The sequence below is a fragment of the Tursiops truncatus genome, chromosome 6 (assembly GCF_011762595.2).
Source record: "Tursiops truncatus isolate mTurTru1 chromosome 6, mTurTru1.mat.Y, whole genome shotgun sequence".
Taxonomy (NCBI): Eukaryota; Metazoa; Chordata; class Mammalia; order Artiodactyla; family Delphinidae; genus Tursiops; species Tursiops truncatus.
Window position 1 is genome coordinate 108,479,282 of NC_047039.1, and position 14,517 is coordinate 108,493,798.

The window sequence follows — 14,517 nt, forward strand, 5'->3', positions numbered from 1 at the left end:
AGTAGAGCACCTACAAGTCAAGGAACACCAAGGGCTGCTGGCAGCACCGAAGCTAAGAGAAAAGCGTGGGCCACATTCTCCTCTGGAGCCTTCAGAGAAAGCATAGCCCCAATGACACCTTGATTTTGGACTTCTGGTCTCCAGAACTGTGAGAGAATAAATTTCTGTTGTTTAAACCGCCCAGTTTGTGGTACTTTGCTGCGGACGACCAGGAAACATACAGTGGGACACTAGGGGCCGCTGGGGACACAGGCTCCCCCCCCCCCCCCGGTCGCATGCAGGAGTTAGGGAGGGCTCCTTGGAGGATGTGGCCTTCCAGCTGAGTCCCAAAGGAGGGAAAAGGGTGCCAGGTGGTGCAAAGGCCCGTGGAACAGAACTGTGAGATTCCAGGAGCTGGGAAGTCAGTCCGGCCAGAGTTCACACTCTAATTTCTCAGAATCGAGAGTACTCCCTGGAAACCGGAGGTACTCCCTGATCCCTGTGGATCCAGAACCAGAGCTTGGAGCAACAAAGGGCAGTGTGATTATTATCTGAGGAGGGGCATTCCACCATGTGTCATGCCAGGGGGTGGTTGTCGGCATGCTTCAGCTTCCCTCAGCCAGAGGACAAGAGGCCCATGGCTGGGTCTGAGCCCAGTGCTGGTTATAGTGGGCGCCTTGTGACCACTGCGTGTTCTAGGGGGACCAACCATCCTGCTTGCCTGGGATTGAGGTGTTTCTCGGGATGCAGAACTTTCAGTGCTAAAACCAGGACCATCCTGAGCAAACGGGGATGGGTGGTCCCCTCAGATCGGCCAAATGTAGGGCTGCTGCTCCCGTCCTGTGCCTGATGTCCTGCTGACTCCTCCAGATGGGCTTAATCCTATGGGACCCCCCTTGACCATCTCCTGACCACTTGGTTCAAAATCTGTGGGTGCCTGGTAGGCTGATCCTCTCTCTGACACGGTCGCCCACATCACTCCATGTCTATCATTTCTGTCCTTTCTCCTAAGGTGGCTACACCTCCTCTGCCCTAAATCATGCTTTCATCATCTCACCGGATTACAGAGCTAGGAATAATATTAACACAACCAGCTCTAATTTGCTCACTTGGCACCAGGCACTGCAATAAAGACTGTACTCATGTCATTGGACCTTTTCAACAGTCCTGGAAAGCAGGTGCTATTTTCACCTCCATTAATAAGCAAGGAAATTCATAATAATGAAAAAATAATAACAAACACTCAAATGGAGCTCCTGAAGGTCGGGGGAGGGTCTGCATCCCTGGACACCCAGTAAATGGCAGAAACTCACATGGGAAAAGATCCCAGCTTGTGGCCCTTTCCTCTCCTCTGCCCCAATCTCAGCCCTTCACCCTCACTGCCAGCTCTCAGGAAAGGTGGTACCTTGGGGCTGGAGGTGGCCTGGGACACCTGGCTCCATGGAGGGAGAGGGGAGCCTGTGCTGGATGAGGATACGCTTAACCAGTCTCGCTGCCTCGGGGCTGGGGCTGGAAACCAGGTTGGGGCTTTCACTGCAGAGCACTGCCAGGGCAGGGGGCGGTGTGTGTGTCCGGGTGAGTCTGTGGGCACGGGAGTGAGCATTACACTGCACCCTCTGTGGGGCAGATTTGTCCTGCCAAACATTTGGTGCTCCCCTGGGATCAGGCACCAAGCAGACCCCTGAGGAGAGGACTAGAACACAGGCTTTGGGGTCACGCAGACCTTGGCTGTGTGACCCAGGGCAAATCACTTCTCCTCTCTGAATGTCAGTTTCCCTGTCTATAAAATAAATAAAAATAAGATAATTCATGGAGGGACTTCTCTGGTGGTCCAGCAGTTAAGACTCCATGCTCCCAATGCAGGGGACCCAGGTTCAATCCCTGGTTAGGGAACTAGATCTCGCATGCCGCAACTAAAGATCCCACATGCCACAACTAAAAGATCCCGCACGCCACAACGAAATCCCGTGTGCCGCAATGAAGATCTGGCACAGCCAAATAAATAAAAATAAAATAAATAAATATTTAAAAAAGAGATAATTCATGGAAAGCACTTCACTTAGTGCCTGGCACATAAAGGGTGACCGTAAATGACAGGTTTTTCTATGTTTGTTTTGGCCACACCACACAGCTTGCGGGATCCTAGTTTCCCAACCAGGGATCGAACCTGTGCCCCCTGCAGTGGAAGTGTGGATTCTTAACCTGGTTATTGGACCACCAGGGAAGCCCCAGTGACAGATATTAATAATAGAGTGGGCACTTTTTGGAGCTAGATGTGTGTGAATTCACACATGCTCACTGGTGGGGCTGACTTCTCCGTCAGATCTCCTCAGGAGGCTTAGTGCTGAGGGCCTGTGATAGTTTCAGGAGCCTATGAAAATGTTTTCATTTTAATTTATTTTAAAATAAGAAATAAAGAGAATATAATAACAATGAATTGTATAATAATGAATACAGCCTGGATGATATCTGTTATTTACACCAACATAGTTGTAAAATATAATTTTGTTTTTGTAAAATATAACTTTTATTATTTTTTTTTAATGGAGAAAGGGGTCCATGAAGTAAAAGTGAATAGGGTCCCTGAAAGTTTTAATGTGACTTTGAACATGGGTATATCTGTGTGTGGTTGTGATGTCATGTGCAAATAAAAGTGTTTGAGGGATGGGGGGGTGGGATGAACTGGGAGATTGGGACTGACATATATACACTACTATGTATAAAATAGATAACTAATGAGAACTTACTGTATAGCACAGGGAACCCTACTCAGTGCTCTGTGGTGACCTAAATGGGAAGGAAATCTAAAAAAGAGGGGATATATGTATACGTATAACTGATTCACTTTGCTGTACAGCGGAAACTAATACAACATTGTAAAGTAACTATGCTCCAATAAAAATCTATTTAAAAAAAAAGAGTGTTTGCCCTTGAGCACTTGTCCACATCTCTGTGTTTGTGAGCATGTGGGCGTCGTGGGGACAGTTTCCAGGAACTTGAAGGGGAGGGAGAAGCCACTGGGGGTCTGAACCGAGGGCAGGAAGGGCACAGGTGGCCACGTGGGCTGCCCTCACCAGCAACACTGCCTGATGTCAAGGCAGGAGGGGAAGTGGGTGCTTGTTGTTCCTGAAGCTGCCAGCAGGGGGCACGAAAAGCCAGCCCTGTCTAGACTTCCAGCTAGCTGGCCCTGGGGATCCACACATTAGGGCACAGGACAACTTTCGTGCCTCAAGAGGGGGCTGTGGCCTCACTTCATAGAAGAGGTCCACCGTGGGGAGCTTGCTGGTCCAGGCCCACCTCGAGGCAGGACTGCTGGCCTCCCAGTCCAGAGTTCTCCCACTGACTGGGCTGACCTAGAGACCTCCACAGGAAACCATTCATAAGCACCTGGGGGCTCTCACCGGGGACCCATTCAACTCATTCAAGGGCAGCCTTTCCCAGGCCACACCCATCTCCAACTCCCCATGTGCCTCATCTCTCATCTTCCAGGAGGCAGGTCTTCCCTGGACAACTCCTCTGTAGCCCTGAAGTCTATGCTAAGGGTAAGGACAATGGCCTTTTATTTACTGCACACTTTCTCTGTGCCAGGCTGCCTGCCGAGCACCTCACAGGGTCCATCACTTTATTTATTTATGAATTTTATTTATTTTTATTAGTCATTAGTCATCAATTTTATACATCAGTGTATACATGTCAATCCCAATCTCCCAATTCATCACACCACCATCCCCACCCCCCCGCGGCTTTCCCCGCTTAGTGTCCATACGTTTGTTCTCTACATCTGTGTCTCAATTTCTGCCCTGCAAACCGGTTCATCTATACCATTTTTCTAGGTTCCACATATATGCGTTAATATACGATATTTGTTTTTCTCTTTCTGACTTACTTCACTCTGTATGACAGTCTCTAGATCCATCCACGTCTCAAAAAATGACCCAATTTCGTTGCTTTTTATGGCTGAGTGGTATTCCATTGTTATATATATCCATTCGTATATCCATTCGTTTGTCGATGGGCATTTAGGTTGCTTCCATGACCTGGCTATTGTAAATAGTGCTGCAATGAACACTGGGGTGCATGTGTCTTTTTGAATTATGGTTTCCTCTGGGTATATGCCCCGTAGTGGGATTGCTGGGTCACATGGTAGTTCTATTTTTAGTTTTTAAGGAACCTCCATACTGTTCTCCGTAGTAGCTGTATCAATTTACATTCTCACCAACAGTGCAAGAGGGTTCCCTTTTCTCCACACAGGGTCCATCACTTTTAATTCCACCAGAAAGGTTCCATCAAGAGGCTAAGTCACACATCCAAGGCCACAGCTAGCATGTAGCAGAGCCGGAATTTGAACTCAGGACACTGACTTCAAAGCCTGTATTCACTGCCACTGTGGAGCAAGGGGAGGCTCTGAGCAGTGACATGACGGCCCCTTAGGCCACTGACTCCTACTTCCAGAAAGAGCCAAAGAAGCACAGACTGATAGGTGTTCAAGGGGAAATGAGAGAATTTGGTCCAGTCACTCACATTTTACGGATGGGGATACTGATGACCAGGGAGGGGAACTCACCAGCCCAGATTCCAGTAGGACCAGGTCACCTGAGTCACAGTCCTGGCATTTTTCTCATCCTAGCAGGCTGCTTAGGACATTATGCACATGGCCCAGAGGAAGCTGCTCAATAAACTTTTGTTGAATGAGAGAATTAATGTCTACTCTCCAACCAGACTGTGAGCTCCATTAGAACAAGGACTCTCCTCTGTTCATCTTTTTACTGTCAACATCTGGATCAGGGACTTAGGTGCACAACTTTTTATCGCTTCAGCAAATATTTATCGAACTTCTGTTATGTGCTATGCCCTAGGCTAGCCGCCAGGCACACAAGGGTGAATAGGATACCTTCCTTTCCTTCAAGGTGTGCACACAGAATGAAGGAGACAAACAAGTAACCAGACCATTCTAATACAGTGTGAGCCTTAATATGCAAAGGATTCTTATAAATCAATAACAAAAGCCCAACATCTCAATAGAAAAAAAAAAGTGTGCAAAAGATATAAATTCACACAAAAAAGAAAATAGCCAATAAACTTGAAAAGATGCTGAATCTTGTCATAATTAACAAAATGCAAACTAAAGTGAAACACTATTTTCTGCCTCTCAGGCAGAGAATAAGAAGATTAAGATCCACCAAGTGAACACTATGGTGCACTAAAAGTCATTGGTATAACTTTTGGAGGGCAACTTAATAATAGTGACTTATATTACTCTTTGACTTAACACTTCATCTTCTACAAGTATCTTACAGGAATATTCATACATATACATAAAGAGGTATCCACCTGGATGATTTGTGCAGCATTGTGTGTGAGAGAGAAAAACTTGGAGACAATCTGATGTCCATCAGTTGGAGGCTGGTTCAGTTTGTTATGATTTATCCATACAATGGAATATTGTGCACCCATCAAAAGGAATGAGATCACCCCTAGCATTCTGACATGAAAAGATATTCAGGTTACATGAAAAATGCGTGTTGATTTCAAAACTTACTACAAAGCTACAGTAATCAAAACAGTGTGGTACTGGCATAAGGACAGAAATACAGACCAATGCAACAGAATTGAGAGCCCAGAAATAAGCCCAAACATCTATGGCCAATTGATTTTTGACAAGGATGCCAAGACCATTCAATGGGGGAAACATAACCTCTGCAACAAATGGTGGTAGGGGGACTTCCCTGGCAGTCCAGTGGTTAAGACTTCACATTCCAATACAGGAGGCATGGGTTCGATCCCTGGTCGGGGAGCTAAGATCCCACATGCCTCGCGGCCAAAAAACCAAACAGAAGCAAATTGTAACAAATTCAATAAAGAATTTAAAAATGGTAAACATCAAAAAAAAATCTTTAAAAAACAAAACAAAACAAATGGTGCTAGAACAACTGGATAGCCCCTCGCAAAAGAATAAAGTTGGACCTCTATCTCACTCCATCTACAAAAATTAACTCAAAATGAAACAATGACCTTGATCACATTCTTGATAGTGTCCTTTGATGCACAAAAGTTTTACATTTTTATGAAGTCCAAACATAGAATTACCTTATGACCCAGCAATTCCACTCCTAGGTATATACCGGAAAAAAATAAAAACATATGTCCACACAGAAACTTGTACATGAATGTTAATACCAGCGTTATTCATAATAGTCAAAACGTGGAAACAACCCAAATGTCCTTCAACAGAAGAATGGGTAAATTAGGGTATATTCATACAATGGAATATTATTTAACCTTAAAAAGGAACAACAGACATATTGATACATGGTACAATACAACTTGAATGAACCTCGAAAACATTATCCTAAGAAGTCAAGCACAAAAGGTCACCTATTGTATGATTACTTTTATAGGATATATCCAGAATAGGCAAATCTATAGAGTCAGAAAGCAGATTAGAAGTTACTAGGGCCTGGGAGGGGGAAATGTGGAGTGATTATTCAATGGGTGTTTTTCTGAGATAATGAAAACATTTTGAAACTAGAGGGAAGGGGTGGTTGCACAACACTGTGAATATACTAAATGCCACTGACCTGAACACTTTAAATGGTTAATTGTATGTTATGTGCATTTTACCTCAATTTTAAAAACGTATGGTAGGGAAAAAAGGCAGGTTGAAGACAATATACTCCATTTGCATTTTAAAATTATACAGATAGATACATATGTGGTGGTACATGCATACACATACACAGTCCTCACTTCCCACTGTACTGTGGGACTGTGAAAATGACCATGCAAGCTGAAATCATGCAAAGAGAACTTAATTAATGGGAAAAATTATGATTGTTCTGTGACCTTTCAAAGTTGTTGTTGAAGCATTAAAAACTCTTGATGGTCTGTTACACATGTAGAGACAAATGAAAAAGTAGTAAAACTAGTAATAAATTTAATACTTATTAAATTACTAGTGTAATTTAAATTAAAAACATTGGAATTCAAGAGTTTTCTTTCTTTATCAAAATGTATCAAGGACGATCCAGCAATCCCACTTCTGGGTATACATCCAAAGGAAGCGAAAACCCTGTCTCAAAAGATACCTATACTCCCATGTTCATTGCAGCATTATTCATGAGAGTTAACATTTGGAAACAACCTAAGGGTCTGTTGATGGTTAGATGGATAAAGAAAGTGTGGTATTTATGTATATACAATGGAGTATTATTCAGTCTTTAAAAAGAAGGAAATCCTGCCATTTGTGATGACATGGATGAAACTGGAATACATTATGCTAAATGAAATAAGCCAGAAAGAAAAAAGACAAATACTGCATGGTATCACTTATACAGAAACAGAGTGTATAATAATGGTTGCCAGGTGCTTGGGGATGGGGGAAAATAGGGAGGGGTTGATAAAAGGGTACAAACTTTCAGTTATAAGATGAATGAATCTGAGGATCTAACTGGTGACTATAGTAGATAATACTGTATTGTATAATTGAAATTTGCTGAGAGAGTAGATCTTCTCCCTAAAAAAAGGGTAACTATGTGAGGTAATGGATGTATCAATTAACTTGATTGTGGGAATCATTTCACAATGTATACATATATCAAATCATCACATTGTACATTTTAAATATATTACAGTTTTATCTGTCAATTATGCCTCAATAAATCTGGGGAAAATTATCAAGAGTAGTTTGAACAGTGCTTGCCTTCTTCCTGTAGTGTAACTTGAGATACAGAAAGAGCATCTTTTCTATGCATTGGTGAGTCATCATACTCCTTTCTAAGTTTAGATCAACTTAAAACATTTTATCCTTTGTACTTTCAATGTCATGAAATATATCTGGCAGTTCCTTTAATGTGATGTTTTTGCTGGCATCACTTCCTCAGGACAACTTCATCCTTTTTGTCAGAACCACTCCCATTCATATGTCGATAGGTGTACCTTCACCAAGTTTCCCTGGCTGCATACCTAGAGTTTCTGGAATAGCAAATAGCTGTGGTGTCAACATTCCCAGAGCCAGCTATTTTTTAAATCACTCCATTTATCTTCAGTTCAAATTGCCTTTTCAGTGTTATCACTCTGCATTTCTGTGCTGCACTTTCATGTGTGTTGGCCAATTCCCTCTTTTGCTGATACATTTTTATAAAATGTCACATGGGTTTATCACAGGGAGACGGGAGGCAACACAAGGACATGCTTTGCTGTCTGTGTAGGAACCGAATAACACGCATGGTGACCAATCAACAACAGGCTTTGAAAGAAGAGGTGTAACTGGTCACTGGCCATTATGCATCTGTCATTTCCACAGCGATTTGTGGATGGAAGAGCTAGCAGCAAAGTCCATACTTAATGCAATTACTCACAGTTAACATAACATGGCAACTGAAATCTGAACAGTGTTATTGAGGGACTGGTGTTGTTTAACTAAACCGTGGTATCTGAAACTCATACAAAGCAAGTACTGCCTGATTATATACTGTATATGTTTGTGCATGAATTATTAACAGTGGCTCTCCCTGGGACTGGCTTGGGGGGGGTCTTATAAACTTCCATGCAGTTTTTGTTTTGTTTTGTTTTGTTTTTTTAATGAGGCTGCGAAGTTCTGGAATCAGACTGTGGACTGAAGTCATTTACTAGCTGTGTGACTTTTGGAGAATTACTAACCCTTTCTGAGAATCATTTTTGAAGTGAGAATAATGATAGTTCCTGCCCCATGGGTTGCAGTGAGAAGTCAATGAGATAACACGTGAAAACCACTTAGCCTGGTGCTGGGCAAGGAGTCAGTGTTCCACAAATGTCATCATTGTTATCGTTATTACTAAAATTTAGTCTGAGAAGTGCTGCAATGCAGGCAGCTCTCGGGAGGCCAACCCTGCCTGGAGAAGGGAGCAGAGATGCACCAGGTGACCTTTAGGACACCTTCCTGTGCAGCCTCCCAGGCATCTAAGGTCACAGGTTTCCTTGCTGCCAGGCAAGGGGCTGGCGCCCGGCGGTCAGTGCCCCGCCTAACACACGCCTCCATCAATCCGGGCAGCTATTGGCCACCTTCGCAGCCAGAAGGCACCACGACTAGTGAACAGCAGGTGGGTGACCCCTCGGAACACGCCTCAGCGACCAATACTCTGGCGGCTGATGTCAGCTACACCTCCCGCTGGGTACAGCCTGCGTTGAAACTGGATAAAGTCCAAAGCCTCCCTAGCCTGGCCTTTGGAGCTGGCCTGAATCCAGACTCTGCAGCTTCCATGTTCTCTCCTCTTCCAGACATACGAATCCTTTGCTCTTGAACAGACGTTGCCCATCTTTGCTCAAGCTGTGCCCTGCCTGACATGCCCTTTAATCTGATCCCCCTGGCAGGGCTGAACCCCAGCTCCGCCTCTCTGAAGCCTTCTGGGTCAGCCTGGGCCTTCCTCTGAACTCAGAGCACCTACTATGCACCTGCCCCCCTGTGCTAAACTCTCATCTTCACAGCAGCCTATAGGAAGGCACCATCGTCCCTATTTTGTTCAAGAGGAGAATGAACAAAGCCTACTCAGCTGAGAGAGGCTGAGCCGGGATTCAAACCCTGGTTCGTCTATTTCCAAAGTCTAAACTCTTCCCCCCCAAATCCTTCTTTCAGGAGGTGGGTGCTGCTGCCTCTATCAGCTCAGGAGCACATCAGTCCCTGGGGACAGGAGCCACGTCTTTTCCAGCTTCCACCCTGCATGGCAGCTTGCAAGGACAGGCAAGGTGATTTTGTCTTTGCAGCCTAGCCCTACATCACCTAAGCCAATTCTGTGCAGTAAGGATATTTGGTTTTATTTATTTAAAAAAAAGTTTTTTCGGGCTTCCCTGGTGGCGCAGTGGTTGAGAGTCCACCTGCCGATGCAGGGGACACGGGTTCGTGCCCCGGTCCAGGAAGATCCCACATGCCGCGGAGCGGCTAGGCCTGTGAGCCATGGCTGCTGAGCCTGCATGTCCGGAGCCTGTGCTCCGCAACGGGAGAGGCCACAACAGTGAGAGGCCCGCGTACCGCAAAAAAAACCCACCAAAAAACAAAACAAAACAAAACAAAAAAAATTTTTTTTCAATTTTTTGGCCATGCGCGCAGCATGTAGGATCTTAGTTCCTGACCAGGGATTGAATCTGCGCCCCCTGCGGTGGAATGGTGGAGTCTTAACCACTGGATGGCCAGGGAAGTCCCAAGGATATTTGGTTTTAGTGTTTCTCAATAGCGGCACACTTGGTATTTGGGCTGAGTCAGTTCTTTACTGGGCAGATTTATACAGTGCCTAGAAGGATGTTTAGCACACCTGGGCTCAAAATGTCAGAAGCCCCCTCCCTCTCCAGTTACTGAGAAAACACAAACCATGGCACCTCTGGAGAAGAGGCCTGGGAGGGGGTACCATGCCCAGGCAAGACCAGTCTGTTACATGAAAAACCACAGAAGATGAAAGCTTGGATTTGGAACTTGGACTTGGATAAAACGGTCCCAGCTCCACTCCACTAGCTATAGGATCTTAGTCGTGCCATACCAGGGTCAGCTTCCTCATCTGTGCAGTGGGGACAATAATAATGCAATCACCCCCAGAAAGCATGTAGCACAGGTCCTAGCCTACTTAACCTGTCAATGACAATAAGCTAGTAACATTTAAACCTATAAGACTTTCCATAAGGGCTTCCCTGGTGGCGCAGTGGTTAAGAATCTGCCTGCCAATGCAGGGGACACGGGTTCGAGCCCTGTTCAGGGAAGATCCCACATGCCACAGAGCACCTAAGCTTGTGTGCCACAACTACTGAGCCTGCGCTCTTGTGCCCGAGAGCCACAACTACTGAGCCCGCGTGCCACAACTACTGAGCCTGTGTGCCACAACTACTGAAGCCCACGCATCTAGAGCCCGTGCTCCACAACAAAAGAAGCCACAGCAATGAGAAGCCCGCGCACCGCAAGGAAGAGTAGCTCCTGCTCGCTGCAACTAGAGAAAGCCCGCGCGCAGCAATGGAGACCCGATACAGCCAAAAATAAATAAATAAAATAAATTTATTTTTTAAAAAAAGGAATGCAAGAAACAAAAGAAGCAAAACAAACAAAAAAAAGACTTTCCATAAAAATTAGTTAACCAAAGAGGACAACAAAATCTCTTGCAGATAATGAATCCTGATTTTTCTGTTTGTTTGTTTTGGATCTAAAAACACAGAGTCCCTACAAGACGAGTGTTTGGTGAAAGCTTGTCAAGTCAACAGTTCTGCCCCAAGGGAGGTGACAGCCTATCTGGGGAGCCCCAACAAGTACACTGACTTAGACACAGTTCCCCTTAGCTTTGGAATTGGCAAGAGAGAGAAATGGCTTCTGGAGCCCAGACTGCAGGTTCTGGGCCAGAGGGGTTGGCGGGTGGGGATCCTAAGTTAGATACACAGTAGCAAAGCCACTCCTTTTTCCTCCTGGCACAGGATCCAGATCCAGAATCGGAATCTCACTCTTTAGGGCAGTTTTACACATGCAAGAAAAAACAATATATGTATATATATTTAGTGCCTGGCAGGAAGATTAGAGAGCGTCGTATCAGTTTTACAGATGGAGAAACTCTCAGAGTGGAGAAATGACTTACCCAAAGTGAAAGTCTTAGAAAAGCACAGAAGGACCCCAGCTGTGAATCCAAAGCTTGTATCACTGTCCAAGAATGAGGAAGTGAGATGAGGGTTTGGGAAATATTTCAGGGAGATGGCAGTGCCATCTGAGAGTGGGATGTGGCCCCAGGTCTGTTAGGGTAGGAGCGACGGTAATTCCTCGCTTGCTGCAGGTGGAGTGACTTTGGACTGCTGGCTACAGAAGCGGGGGGGCATGCCCAGCTAGATGTCCCAGCACACAGGCAACCTGATAACCCCAGCGGGCACAGATGGCCAGGGAGACAGGAGGGACATTCCTGTGCTGACACACCTTTGTTCACATGGGCAGAGTTTCTACGTCAGCAAGTGGGCTGCCACTCTGGGGGCCGAATGAATGGGGGGAGGGGGCACCAGTGTGAAGGACTTCCTCACTGCTAACTCTCCTGTGTTCCTTTGTTGCCTCCATCTGGATTATGAAATTAGGGAGTCCTACCCTTTGGGGATGCAGAAGGTTAAGTGTGGCCTGGAGGGTGGGAGGCCACAGATGTTGCCATGAGGAGACATTCTCTAGGAGGAAAGAGCAATTCAGGCAGAAGCCATCTGATCATTTCTAACCTGCATAGTCTCTGATCATGTCAGTTATCTTCAGGCATGAGGACGTCTCTGCTCCAGTCTCCAGCTTCATCATTTCTCCTCCCAGATATCTTATGTATCTTTCAGTCAAGATTAAAAGTTACCTCCTTTGAGAAGCCCTCTGTGACTCCACCCGGGCTGGACTAGGTGCTACCTCCTCTGTGCTCCCAAGGCCTAAGCTTCTGCTCACCCACCACAGTGCTCATCACAGGTGCTAACTGCTGGGTTGTCTGTTGCCCTGAGCAGACTCCAAGGACAGGAACTGTGTGTCTGTCCTGTTCTACATCAGCTCCACAGCCTCTGGCAGCTCAACTAGCCCATCTGAGGCGTCTCAAAGAATTAGTGCTGGGGCTTCCCTGGTGGCGCAGTGGTTGAGAGTCCGCCTGCCGATGCAGGGGACATAGGTTCGTGTCCCTGTCCGGGAAGATCCCACATGCCGCGGAGCGGCTGGGCCTGTGAGCCAGGGCCGCTGAGCCTGCGCGTCCGGAGCCTGTGCTCCGCAACGGGAAAGGCCACAACAGTGAGAGGCCCGCGTACCGCAAAAAAAAAAAAAAAAAAGAATTAGTGCTGATGACCCCAGGAGGCTGAGGGAGAGACCAAGGAGCTCAACAACCTCTCCAGAAGCGGGGGAGTGAAGACTTGTGGGGACCCCCTTTGGGCAACTTTTTTTAAATTGAAGTACAGTTGATTTACAATGTTGTGATGGACAACTTTCTTAACTTCTCTGTACTTCACCTACTGACCTGTAAAATGGAGCTAGTCTGCCTGTAAAGCACAAAGTAGGACACGAGGGAGCACTCAGTGTCAGTGACTGTAGTTAGCTCTACAGGAGGGGGCATGGAGGCTCAGGGAAGTACATGCCAGGTCCAGAGTCTCAAGGCTGGAAAGGGTTCTGGCCTCCAATGTGTGCCTCTCTTCATTTTGCACTGCTGGTTGTCTCCTGTCTGTTCCACTTGCTCAGTCCATAAACAGCCAATAAATAGCTGCTGGATGCCTGCTGGGTGCCAGGTCCCAAGCTGAGTGTTGCATGGTTGATAACAAAAAAGCTTTTCAGGAGGGAGCGGGATGAGGAAGAATGGTGGGCATTAGCATAAAATCCTCCCTGGCTCAAATTCCAGCTTTTCCACTTCCTGGCTATGAGATATTACTAAGGTCCCTAATCTCTGAGACTGTTTCCTCCTCTAATAATGGGGAAATACAAGACCTCCCAGCAGGAGAGCTGAAACCAGGCACTGGTCAGCTTGATAAATGGGAGCCAGTTATTATCTGCAGCATCCCACTTTATTTTTAACCAACCTGTTCTCTTGGTAGTAAATTCTTCCCCCTTGTCCGGGCACCCACGACCCCGGTTCTCCTGTCGGAGGCCACCACTGTTAACAACTCGTGCATCTCACCAGCCGGCTGGTGCACACACCGGCACACACCCATGCCCCCACACGCGTTCTTTCACACAAACGGTAGCACCAATCAGCGCTGTCCTTTTCGCCCCTTCCCTTTTCCATCTACGGTATCTTGGAAGTGGTCCCATATTAGTGCATATTGAACATTTTTCTTTTTAGCGGCTGCATAGTATTCCGTTGTATGGATTCTCTTTTGGCGTGCTTGCCGTTACTATTATAAATATGGGAACTCCGAGAACTTAGGATCGCTAGAGCTGTCGAGCTGGAGTCCGGCACCCGGTTCCAGCCCCGGCTCTGCCCAGAATTCTCCCAGTCGCCTTGGGTTCCCTCTCCCCACCGGTACCGGTACCGTACGATCGTGGGGGTGGGGGTGGGGCGGGGGATGGGGGTGCAGAGAGGACCAGCCTGGCGGGTCCCAGCGTCCGAGTGCGGGTCGGAGAGTAGCGCGCGCAACAGCTCCCGTCTGGTTCAACCTTTCAGCGTAGCCACTCCGCTATAACAGAAGCACCAAACGCAACGAGTAGTCTGGCACAATCGACCTTGTAACCGGTTTCCAGGCCCTCCCGCCTCGGCACCTGACCCCGGGGCAGTAACGCTCCGGCACCAGCTACTCACCCCTGCCTCGGCCGCTTCACCCTTCGTCCCCAGGCGCCGAAGGTTACAGCCGTCCCTGTCGTTTTAAGGGGGCCGAGCCCGGGCTCCGCTACTTCCGCCCCAAAGCAACATGGTGCCTGCAGGGAGAGGGTGCAGGCGTGAAGAGAGCTCCCCTCAAAAAGATGGCAACGCCCTGGCGGCCCCGTTCGCGCCCGAAGGTGACGTCACTTCCGGGGCGGAGGAGGCTGAGTGGTGCAGTGAGGGACAAACAAAAGGAGGCGCCGGAGGGGCGCAGCGGCTGGCGGCGGGACAGAGCGGCAGGGGCTCGGGGCTG

At 47.0% G+C, this 14,517-nt stretch overlaps 1 protein-coding gene across 3 annotated transcripts in view; it reads right to left on the bottom strand.

The window, feature by feature from the left end:
- The window catches only part of KYAT1 (kynurenine aminotransferase 1), a 33,306-nt gene extending 18,959 nt beyond the window's left edge, over nucleotides 1–14,347 (bottom strand). The window contains exon 1 of one of the 3 annotated variants that reach the window (XM_033858795.2): nucleotides 14,205–14,347. The gene's annotated coding sequence lies outside the window, so the exon portion shown is untranslated. The remainder of the gene's footprint in view (nucleotides 1–14,204) is intronic. The other 2 variants (XM_073806686.1, XM_033858793.2) reach the window with 2 other exon arrangements.
- Nucleotides 14,348–14,517: the final 170 nt, after the last annotated feature.